Here is a 12995-nt window from a genome sequence, read left to right on the forward strand (position 1 = left end):
TTAAAGGACTGCTCTTTCTAAAGTTGTATAGTAGTGAATTGTGTTTATTCTGTCTCGTTGCTGAATTAGACTGCATATACGCTAGCAATGACTCGCTTTGTGTTTTCTGTACGCCTTGTCTGGAATACACTTTAAGGTGATTTTGTTGTCCTAGCTTAAGGATTTTAGAAATGCTAGCGACTACTTGTTTTAGTCGTTCCCTCCCAAGGAACGTGTATTTAGTACAACCTGTGTTGAATACAATCAAGTTTAATGTAATGTCCTGGAATATGAGGTTTTTATAAACACTAGCAACGCCAAGATTTTAGAAACGCTAGCGACCACATGTTTTGTTCATGGTCCTATAAGGAATGTGTTTTTAGTACATCCTGTGTAGGAAACAATTCAATTCAATCACTTTAATGACGCTGAGACTTTAAAAACGCTGGTGACCACATGTTTTGTTCGTTGTCCTATAAGGCTATGTGTTTTTAGTACAACCTGTGTAGGAAACAATTGAATCTAGTTTAGGTCCTGGACTATGAGGTTTTGGAAAGCGTTAGCATCTACTTGGTTCATAGCATCTCCCACGTGGACTGTGGTTGTGCAGTTCTTTGGAGTGTGAATCTTTGCTCCATCATTGGGTATATACTAGTCCACTCATCTATAATTTAATGGTCTACATTGCTAAGCCCCTCAAAATCTCTTCCTTTTTCTCATGATATTCACTACAAATGTTAAGAATATCTTAGACGCATATCGAACAAGTGAATATACAGCCCCGTTTTGTGATTTATTTTTCATAATATCCTGCCCTTTAGCTTATCTTCCTATACGCTGCGCGTTACCTTCTTATGATTCTCTATGGTGCCTACCCCTAACTCTAAATTAGCTAGCATTGCTTGACAACTGTTTAGCTTATTTGTTGATCCTGGTGATTAATTGAAAGGCGTCCTTTGCTACATTCATAGCCGAAACCATTACTTTTACTCCTATCAGTGGAATGTAAGCAGTCTGTTTATTTATACTGCATGGGAGATACTCTATAGCACAAAGAGTTACTGTTAAGCAGTATCTTGCCTACCCTCTGTGGTACTTACTATTAATACACCAAGTGGCTGCTATGAGCTTTTGGGAACCTGCCTGAGCCCTAGCATTCACCTTATATAACCTGCTGTTTGAGATTGTTCTTTTTCTTGACATTCGTAACCTGTTAATGGCTCCATTGCTAAAGTTTGTTGTTATAACTTTTGGAACATATTACCCATTGCAAACTGCTTTATATTGATATCCACTGTTAAGCTTCTTATTTTATTATATTCTAGGCCTGTACCTGTGTGATATTTCAATGTTAGAGATTGTTTTACTGACAGTCTAAATGTTTTAACTTAGCCTTAGTAGTACGGGTGTTTTATGTTCACAGTTGATTATTAATATTATTCTAATGATTATATTAGTTGTTTTGTAGTACTTTTCCTTATCCTAAACAGTTGAAATATCCACTCTTATTGCATACTAGAGCTACTTGTTATTTGCCTCATTATATTAACACCCTCTCTCCTTACCTTCCTACCCTCCTAGCTCTCTATCCACTACTCTGAACTGAGGAACTCCCTGGCTATTAAGGATACCCTCATCTACTTCAAGCTTTGCCAATTTGGATCTACTTTTTTGTGCTGTCCCAATACTTTACTACTGCTTGAGCAGCATTTTACAAAGTACGTCTTACCACTTGACCTTGCTGATAGCTATTCTCAGCTCTGTTTTTATAAGTGTACTAATTTTTTTTGGCCTCTGTGTCAGGAATACTAGCAGCCAGACTCCTCTCTAAGACCAGTATTTTCTAAGATCTTCCTTCCCATACTGCCTACCTTACCCTTCCCAACTAGAGTTATTTCTTCTGCCCTTAGTCACCTGTTGTAATACCACCTCTGAACTCTAGGTGTCAGTCTACCCAGGCCTAATCCTTACCCTCTTTCCATTCGTACTAGCTTAGCTCTTTACACTACTCTTTCCTATTTTTATCCTCCCTTGCCCTGTTCCCCAGCTATTCCCTAAACTCTCACTCTCTGCCCCTAACCTGCACTCCTATCACCTTCTACCCTTAGCAGACTAGTAAGCAATATATTTTTCCTTTTCTTTGCCTTTGTCTTGACCTTTACCTGCTCAACTTGAAGCTACTCACCTGCTTACCTTCTCTAACTGGGCTGCTCTGCTCACTGATTGTCTCCCTCACTACTTGCTGTTTCCTGCTCCGTTCGCCCTACGGGCTCACTCCGCTCTCCTACCCTACCCCCAATTCACACCCACCCCCCGTGCTGTTACACTTGTACCTAACAAGTTACACCCACTTTACTACCTATCCAATCAGCCTCAACATATAATTCTCAACTCCTCCCCTACCTCCTCTTCTCTACTCCACCTCTTTAACTACAACTACTCCTCTTGACTTCCCTCCTTAGCTTACTCCTTACCTACCTCTACACATAATCAGTAACTATAATCACTTATTTTACACCTATTTAGTTTATCTTCTACTCCCCTCTCCCTTCTTCTGACTATCTTTCTAAAACCTTAACATTTATCTTTCCCTACCTTTGATCTACACTTTCAGCTTCCTATCTCCTGTATATAACCTCTCTATTCCACTCCCCTAATGGCCCATTCTCTCAAACCTTCCCTGAAAAACTTTCTTGTCTCCTCTTCCTTATTTCTCCTTCTATCCTTAACCCACTCACTCACTGCATATGAACACTGCGCTCTAAAGCACAATGTGACCTATCTACAAACACTCCCCATCACACATACCCTCAGCCTTTCTCATAGCAACATTACCTCTATTTCAGCCTATTTGCTTCCCAAGTTCCATAGGAGCACCCATGTTTCTTACCTCCTCAATAAGCTAACCCCACCCAAGTACTATAAATACTTAAAGATTTCATCCATTCAAACCATAAACATTTTAACAGGTGGAGATATTCATCCCAATCCTGGCCCACCCTCACCAAATACCAATCTACAGAATCCATCATTTAATAATGCTACCTCTTCTTTAATAATTCAGAACTCTCTCAGTGTAGCACATCTTAACATTCGTAGCATTAACCACAAAATTAGTCAACTGCATGCTCTCCTTCAGGTTTATCCATTTGATATCCTTTGCCTTACTGAAACTTGGCTAAAACCTTCCACTCATGACCTAGAAATAACCCCTCCTGGATATAATATACTAAGATATGACCATACATCAAAAAAAGGTGGTGGTGTAGCTATCTTGTTCAAATCTGATCTTCTGGTTTCACTCTATGATGTATCACTCCCCTCAAATACCAATGCTGAGACCCTTACTATCAAACTCCAATTGAATAGCTCTAAAGCAATCTGTATTATCTGCTCTTACATCCCTCCAGGAAATAATATTAGCACCCTAGAAAACATTTTCAATAGCCTTTTTACCCATTTACCACAAGAAACAATTGTCTTAGGTGATTTTAATATAGACTGGACCTTATGTAATTCCCCCACCCCTAACACCCATATTAATCTATTTGGTTTCAATCAAATAATAAACTTCCCCACTAGAATCCACAAACCAAGTAGCAAAGAAACTACTCTTGACTGGATCCTTATAAATAGTCAACCATATACCTATAAGGTAGGATCTCTCCCTGACGACATTAGTGATCACATTCTAACCTTTATCACTAAACAAAAGAAATATAGCCCAAAAAAGAACAATTTTGTCACCTATCATTCTAAAAAAACATTTCCATGCTGAGAACTTTATTAATGAACTAAATGCATGTAACTGGTCATCTCTAAAACTACTTAATCTAGATGAAGCAATCTCTTACTTTAATTCGACTTTCCTTCATATTCTAAATAACCATGCTCCTTTCCGCTCCTCCAGAATCAGGAGCCCCCTGGCTCACAAAACAAACCAAAGAAAAAATGTTTCTACGAAATAAAATATGGGCAAGATGGAGAACCTCTAAAAGCTCTGTAGATAATCTATACTTTAGGCAACTAAGAAATGCTGTCAAAAAGGATATACTCTCAGACAAAAAAAACTACTACTCCCACCTGCAACATTCACACTCTAATAATCCTAAAAAATTCTGGTCTGGCATTAATAAACTTCTCAAACCAGGACATGCCACAACTCCTTCCCCCTGCTCTATCCCTAGTAGTAATCCTCTGCAAATAGCTAATGCCTTTAACAATTACTTCACTGAAACTATTCAAACTTTAACGCAAACTCTAGTTCCCATGTCCCCCACTCCTACACAACACACTAACAGTCCCTTTCCCTCCCTTTATTTGCAATCTGTACCCATCTCCTTTATCTGCAAACTCCTTCAAAAACTCAAACCCTACACTCCCTCTGCTGATTGCCTCCCAGCAGAATACCTTCAAATTGCAGCCAAAGCCATAGCATACCATGTTTCTATCCTGATAAACAGATCCATCTCTGAAGCCTACATCCCCTCTAATTGGAAATTCTTACATATAATCCCTTTGCACAAAGGAGGTAAATCTACTGAAATCTCCAACTACCGTCCTATTGCTCTACTCTCCCCACTAGCCAAAATTATATTCACCATCAGCTACTCCAGCACCTTCTCCAAAACAACTTGCTTGCTAACTGCCAACATGGATTTAGGCCCTTTCATAGCACTACTTCTGCCCTTTTAACTTTTACTGATTGCATAAATAGGAATCATAACAATAACTGTCTCTCAGCTGCTCTATTTATTGACCTTTCCAAAGCCTTTGATATGGTCAGTCATAACCTACTTATCAATGTGCTAAAAGCCCAATCTCTTGACCCACAAGCAATCCTTTGGTTCAAATCTTATCTGGAAAACAGACAACAAGCAGTACTCTGGGACAATAATCTATCCACATACCTCCCAGTAAGCACTGGAGTTCCTCAAGGTTCTATCCTAGGCCCTCTTCTTTTCTCCATCTTTATTAATGATCTCCATACTGTTTTCCAACAATCCACCTGTATACAATACACTGATGACTCTACTCTTATCTGTACTGCCAAGTCTTCTTCCTCTCTCCACACCCATAAAAAAAATGTATTTAACACAGTTGAAAAAATGGTTCACACAATGCTGCCTTCTTCTTAACCCTAAGAAAACTAAGCTACTACTCTTTACTCCCACCATAAAATCTCCTCAGTTCCACTTTACTATTACCTCTGACAATGGAACCTGCATTTCCCTTGATTCTACTGCTCAACTACTTGGTATAACCATTGACCATAACCTCAGCTTCGATGCCCATGTTAATAATATTATAAAAACTGTTAATAAAAAATTAGGCTCCCTGTATAGAATAAAACCCTTCCTTACATCTCTAGCTAAGAAATCCATAGCCCAGACTCACCTTACTTCCACCCTATTCTATGCTTCTGCCATTTACACCAATCTATCAAAGCATAATCTCACCAAACTTGAAACTAGCTACAATAACATAACCAGATTTGCCACTGGCTCTCCATACAGAACTCATCACTGCCTCAACCTTAAACAACTTAGATGGTTAGAACTACAAAATCAACTACAATACAATCAACTTGTGATTGCACAAAAAATCCTGCACCATCCTACTAATAATCCCATCCTTACTAATCTGATCTCCCCTTATAAAAATCTTTCAACACTACGCTCAGCTAATAAACTTCTTATTGCCAGCAACCCTTCTAATAACAAAGCAGGCGATTCCCTCTTCTCCAATATTGTGGGTAGAATCTGGAACAAACTTCCTAATACACTCACCTCACTCTCATCCTCTCTAATCTTTAAAAAACACCTTAGAGACCACCTTAAAATACATTGGCTTTGCCCCTGCTCAAAGCCTGATTGAATCTACTTTTCATCTCTCCTCCCCTGGTTCCTTCTCTCTTGCTTCCTTAACAATTACCCTCCCATATTTTATGAACAACACTATAAAAAGTTTCCTAATGTTCTAATGTTTTAGTTTGATTGACTTCACATGAACCCTTCTAAAGCATTAAGACTTGTTTATTTTTTACTTCTACTCTAATGAAACGTTACATTGTTCACGATTTATTTATTTATTTTTTCATGTCTTATTTTGTAATGTGAAACTAGTCTTTTTTAGAATAATGTATTAATTTACTCATGTTGGAGCTTTTCTCCTCGGGCCTCTACTGAAAAGGGATATGTATCCAGCTAGACTAGCCCGGTCAACAAATGTAAATAAATAAATAAATAAAAAATAAAATAAATTATTATTTGAGTCTCATCTTCCTCTAACCTTTGAATAACTAATTCTTTCATAAATATTTCCATTTGTATCTGTTCTTGGTTTCTCATTCCTCTGCTTTATTCAGATTTCTATAAAATATCCAAAGTTGTGTAATACTATAATATATGCACAAGATATGTAGTGCAATACCGCTATAGGGCACCTATTTAATTTTCTTGACATAGACTCCTTAAGTATGCTATAACTGTTTCTACTTTCTGTTGCCTAAATTGTTCTAAAATTTCTGTTGTACAGTGATAGAAGAGTTGTTTAACAGCAGCTTTTCTAAATTTGTGACTATTATCCAGTTACTCCCTTATCTTCTATTTCACAGTCTGCAGTTATTCCTCCCCTTGCTCTGTGAGATGCCTCTTCTTTTGCAGTACTTCTACCTTTGTCAGTATATTTAAATGATTCCTGTTGCTTCTTTCACTTAGCTCTTTCTGTCTTGTTTTAAAACTCCATTTTCATTTTATCTTACTCACTAGCTATCTCTTCTAAGGTAATTTCTGTCTTCCCTAATAACCCTCAAGACATATCCACCACCAATTCCTTAAATTTATCTCTTTTTAACATATAGGTAGGAATGCACCAATGTCTCATTTTTACATCATTACTCTAAATTTTTATGCCTTGTAGTATTGTTTTGGGATGAGTCTGAATGCTTTTAAATACACATGCACCCATAAAGTATAATTTCTGTCCAGTCTTACCAAATTATTCACATCTTCTCTACCAGATATTGTCATTACCACTACATAATTCTACCCACTTTTATTATTCAGTTATAACTCCCACTGATGCATTCTCAGTATTGCAAATCAGGTTCCAGTCCCTACCCATAAATGATATTCCATGCTGAAAGCTTATTTCTCCCAAAATTCTGTTAAGTTGCCCAATAGTAGTTTTATCTGGAATATAAGTATATGCTACTGTAATCCTCCTCACCTTCCACTAACACTGACTACCACAAATCTACCATTATTGTCATTTTTCTTCTTCTATCCCCACTGGAGTCCCTCTCATATTACTTGTTGTTATTGCTCCCCTTTTCTTTTGTCCCTGATATTCTGCTGAATGTCCACCCTGAAGTACTCTGTCAAATTCACATTCTCATTTATATCCAAAGGCTCGTCCTTTAGCATTATTATTTGCATCCAAAAGTATTTGATATAATTCAATACCCTTGTTTCCTCTACCTTTAAGGCCATTTACATTCCATGTTAACATAGACAAAGTAGCCATTCTCATTGAAAGCTATTCCTCCCACATATTATATGTGGTTGTACTTTTGAATATATGATTTTCATCATTTGATAATGTCTTCAGTAGCCCTAGCTATATGGGTTATACCTTGCACAGGAAATAACAGCTGACCAGCTTCCAAGGCTTAAGGACACATTCCAGGCACCCAGACTGTTAATAGCTTAAGCAGACACAAATCGGCATGACATATATCAATTACATATAGTATGTAGGCAGTACCTAAAAGAGATTATATGCACCAAGAACAAACAAAGATAACCTATACTCAGTTTATATGATAGTCAGTAAATCTTATAGAAATAAAAAAGTGGCAGAAAGAGATAAATATGAGTGACATAGGTATGGGGTATGCCAGTAAAGAGAGTGTATGTTTTGATATTCTGCTGAAATATCAGTTGTCTGGACACTAAGCCTTTCAGGGCTTTCTTTCTGCAGAAGAATGTTCCTCTGGTCCGTTTTTGAGGATCAGCGATCAGCTTGTGTTTCTGCATTGCTTGCAGAACTTCCACATTTTAAAACATGACAAACATTACTTTATCTGTGAAATTCTTGATTTTATGTTAAGAATGTTATGTTTATTGGTCTGCCATGTGACTTTTAATTCAGTTTAAAGTCTGTAGATCTACTTTGTACTTTAGTGCAACATTTATAAAAAGTATAGTTTTTTTTGTCATAAAAGCTTTTATTAAACTATGTCCAGGACCTGGGTTAAGTGTTTGTTGTGCTTTTCACTGTGTTTTATGTTGAAAACTCTACTTTCTTTATACCTCTTTTGGCAACTTTGCTGTCATTGTTATCTGGACTTGAGGCTTCATTGCTGACTTTACTATGGAACAACTTACCAGTTCCTTGGTACTTCTTGCTTCCAGTCACAAAAAAGAATACTTCCAGACAGACTTTGTCCCTTCAGCAGACTAGAAATTTGTCTTGTCTGCAGATGCGTGATTGTGTGGTGGCCATTTCTGGTTCCTCACACCATTCATGTTCATCCTTAGTTTTCTCTGATGTAATCCCTTCAATCCTCAGAGGCCAGGGTTTATATATATCCTTTGCAGCTGCTGGAGTTTCCTTATTGAGCCCGGGAGAGACACTTGTCCAACTCTGAAAGAGTTGAAATTCCTCTGTGCCTAGCTAGACTGCAATACCTGTTCCCTGGGTGATGTCCTTAGCAGGGGTCATTTGGCATCTAGAGAACTTTCTGTGAAAAAAAAGCAGAAAGTTAAACATTTATTTTCCACTGTCTTATTTACTTTAAACAGGAATGACTTATTTGGCTCAGGGCTTATTTCAGACTCTTGCCCCTTTTCACTTTTCATTCTGATTTTACTAGTAAAAGAAAAAGGAACTAATTTTCTCAAGATTCCCCAGTATAACGAACAGCGCATTAATTTTTTGGAGAACAAATTCTATTTTTTCTTCTGAGGTGACTGAGTCTGATTTTGAAGAGAGTGGTGTTCTGAAGATTCCTTGGAAGAATTATTTTTTTGAAACCATGTCTAGGATGACCCAGTGGTTTCACTGCTAACATAATGACATTCCAGTATTTTTTGAAAAAAAATATTATGATACATTACAATGGGAATTTCCTCAACACATTCCAGTTCCTCCTTACTTCCAACTTTGGAGGATGCATTTATTACAACCTGTCTCATGCCAGACAGCCACCCTGCAGCCCTTGATAAGGAAGATTATATAAAGTTCCTCAATCTTACAAATTTTTATTTTCTAATCCCAGATCTGACCAGGCAGTCCTTTCCTTGGCAAATCGTGGTGTTGATAAACATTTGGGAAATAGTAATCCCCCCTTCTCGGATATGGATGGGGAAGCCTTTGGTAAATTTGAGGAAAAATGTGTATACTTCTGCTATGCTTATTTCTCAAATTAGTTGTGCAGCACACATTTTAAAGATTTTGTATCATTTGAGAAATCAAAGAACATTATAGATACTCCCTTTTTAAGAAAAAATCATCTATTAATACACTTATTGCTTCCGTGTCTCAAGTGACCACTCCCTGAAATGCACTTATGATTCCTTTAATGCCTGTTCCAGAGCAGCTGTTAGTGGCACTGTTATGAGAAGGTTTGCATGGTTACATTCTCAAAATGTATCTGAGTATGTTAATGCAGAAGTTTTCAGTTCTGCTTTGGATATAGAGGTTGTTTTTGGACCATCTGCTGCTGAAGACTGAAATATGTGTGATGAGAGAGGGAAACGTATTCAAGGGTTAAGTCAGATTTTTCAGGCTATATTTCTCCAAGTTTGTTTAAGATTTCACATCTACCTCAGTGATTTTAAAAGCACAATAAGCAAAGTCAGCAAACTTCTTGTAAGCAGACAATCAAAAAATGACAAGAAGCCTCGTAAAAGAAGGGAGAAGCCTTCCAGAAATGAGGACAGTCCACCAAGTCTGAATGACTGTTTGCAAATGATAGCCCTCCTTCCTACCCTGGCAAACCTTTAAATCTCCCCCCAAATCTGGTTTGCCATTTCTCTCTTTAGCAACAGATAATCTCAGACAAATAAATTCTGAGAGTGATCCGTCTGGGATGCAGGTGGCAATGGGACTTCTTTCCTCATTTTCTGGAAATTCCTCCTTATCCACCATATCACACTTTTTATTCCTCTCTTGTCATGCAGCACCTGCTAACTCAGGGTAAAATAAACTCCTTTGCTTTCTTGGACAGGGAAAGGATTTTATTCAATGATGTTTTTGATAACAAAGAAAGACAACTCATGGAGACCAGTCTTAGATCTTTTCTTTCTTAATCTGTTTGTGAAAGACCCAAAGTGCAAAATGTTCTCTCTTCACAGACGTATTACCACTGACCCCCCTTTCATTTTTGGTAACTATAGATTTAAAGAATGCTTATCATATTCCTAGAGCCTCAGATTTCAAACATTTTAAATGTTTTCTGCATCAGGATTACACTTTCAGTCTTATGCATCACCATTTCATTTATCCAGTGCTCAAAGGGTTTTCACAGATTGTGTAGCTTTAGTGTTTAGGCAACTCTCTTATCTGTGCAGAGTCTTTTTTTCAAAGTGTCAAGGAATTTCTCATTTGGGTAAGAATGTTCTTTATTAGACTGAGTTTTCAAAAACATTCAAAAGTCTTGTTTGACTTCTCCTTGTGGATTGTTTTCCTTAGGATCTGTTAAATACCTCAGTTCAAAGAGCTTTTCTTCTACAGGAAAAAGTAACTCAATATTTTGATCAATTCCTAAGTTTTTTTTCATACAGTCCAGGACTTCTACAAGGGAGTTTCTAAGGCCATTAGAATTTATGGCATCCCTCATTCTTATGATTCCTATAGACTAAATAAACATGCGGATGATGCAACGGTACCTAAAATCTGTATGGTCCCAGCATCATCATACCTTGACTTTCCAAATTCCAGTTGCTTTCTGTCTGAATCCAGGTCTCCTAGTTTCCCTTCCAACTCCAACACAATCTGTAACTGTAGATGGCTTAGACTTTGTTTGGGGAGCTGTGTCACTGGGAGTAAAAGTGCAGGGTCTTTAGAACAAAAAAAAATGGACCAAAACATATAAACATAAAGTATGTTTGCAGTAATAAATGCTGTTAATTTTCTCAATCATCTGTGTTTCCTAAGGCCATTACAAGGGATTGCAGACAACACTACAGTGATGTGATACTTAAACAGGAGGGCTTCAGATATTTACCCTGTGTTAAAACTGGCCATGAAAACCTAGGATGTAGCATTTCACCATAATCTCATTCTACAGACATTTTGCTTCCCATCAGAGCAAACCATTGTAGCAGACAAGATGAGCAGGGCCATGACAGACCCTTAAAAATGGAAGTTGAGTTAGGGTAGTCTTACATGATTTGATCCAGCTATTTAAAACAAAAACATGTGTATATTTCCCCCTCCATTTATAACACACAACACAGAAAATTTTGCTTCAGGGTTCCTGGCAAGCAAGCTTGGAAACCAGATGCATTTTCATGTCCTTAGAAAGGAATGTTCCTGTATGCCTTTCCATCATTTTCACTGATATCTAGGGTCATTCTGAAGATTCAGAAGAACTTTCCAAAGATCATTGGGGTGACTCCCTTCTGGCTTGGCAACAGTGTTTCTTCCTTCTTTTGGAAATGGCCATGGGCAATTGCCACAAGCTTTCCCATATACTGGATCTTCTAACACAAAACAGGAGTTGTTTGATGCACCCAAACTTGAAAACAACTGCAAATAGCTTCCTGGATGATCAAGTTTTATTACCTTTCAGGCACTTATTCTGTAAGGATGTTCAGCAGGTGTTAGTGGAGGAAAAGAAACTTGCTACCAGGAAATTATGCATTACTTAAAGGGACAAGATTTTCTAGTTGGTAGCAGGATAAGAATCATGGCTCTTTTACCATCAGTATCTCTCTGGTTGTACAATATTTGTGAGGAGTTATCCTCTGGCCTTCACACTCCTCTGTCAACATTCAATTGACCATTTTCAGCATGCCTTCCTGTGGATCTCCTCATTTCAGTGCATTTCTGATGTTAAAATAATTTTGAAAGGGGTTCTGCATTTTCATCAACCTAGAAAACAGGTGTCTCTTCTTGGGATATTAAGTTTGTTTTGAAAAAATGAACTCTTGCACCATTCAAGCCACCTCATCGGGCTGGTTTGAGGTCATAACATGGAAAACAATTTTGCTGATTGCACAGCCTTTTGTAATAAGAATGTCTAAGTTGCAAGTTCCCATGTTAAGTCAGCCTTATCTCATTATCTACAGTATAGGGTTTCCTTGAGAATTAATGCTTCATTTATGCCTAAAGTGGCGTCTCAGTTTACTTTGAACCATCCATTTCTCTGTCTTCTTTCTAGTACTTAAAAATGAGGTAAAAAGGATTCTTCATACCCTGGATATCCACAGACAAGTCGGATATTATCTTGACAGAAGTAAAATCTTCAGAACCTCTGATTAGTTATTCATTTCTTATAAGGGTAGAAAAAAAAGACAAAATGAGTCAAAGTAGACTATTTACAAATGGTTATCCCCTGTTTTCTTCTCTTGTTATACCCACCATAACAATTCAGTTTCAGGTAGGGTCAAGTCACATTATACTAGGACCTTGGAAAGGGGTGGACTGTAGAGGTATTATACTTAAAGCACTGCAAACTAAATTCCATTTCCATGTCTAAAGCAGGCATTGCTAGGACCATTCTCTAGCTGCTCCTGTATCCTCTACCTTCCTCCTCCCAGTCCATTTATGATTTGGTTTTTCCCCTTATTGTTGTGTGTGTGTGTGTGTGTGTGTGTGTGTGTGTGTGTGTGTGTGTATATATATATATATATATATATATATATGTATATATATATATATATATATATATATATATATATATATATATATATATATATATATATATATATATATATACACATTTTTTGCACAAGGTTGTGGACATTAATTTTTATTTACCAGGCATATTCCTCTTTCAGGGCTTA

This window comes from Protopterus annectens, chromosome 7.part0, assembly GCF_019279795.1.
Source record: "Protopterus annectens isolate FY-2018-M chromosome 7.part0, PAN1.0, whole genome shotgun sequence".
Classification (NCBI taxonomy): domain Eukaryota; kingdom Metazoa; phylum Chordata; order Ceratodontiformes; family Protopteridae; genus Protopterus; species Protopterus annectens.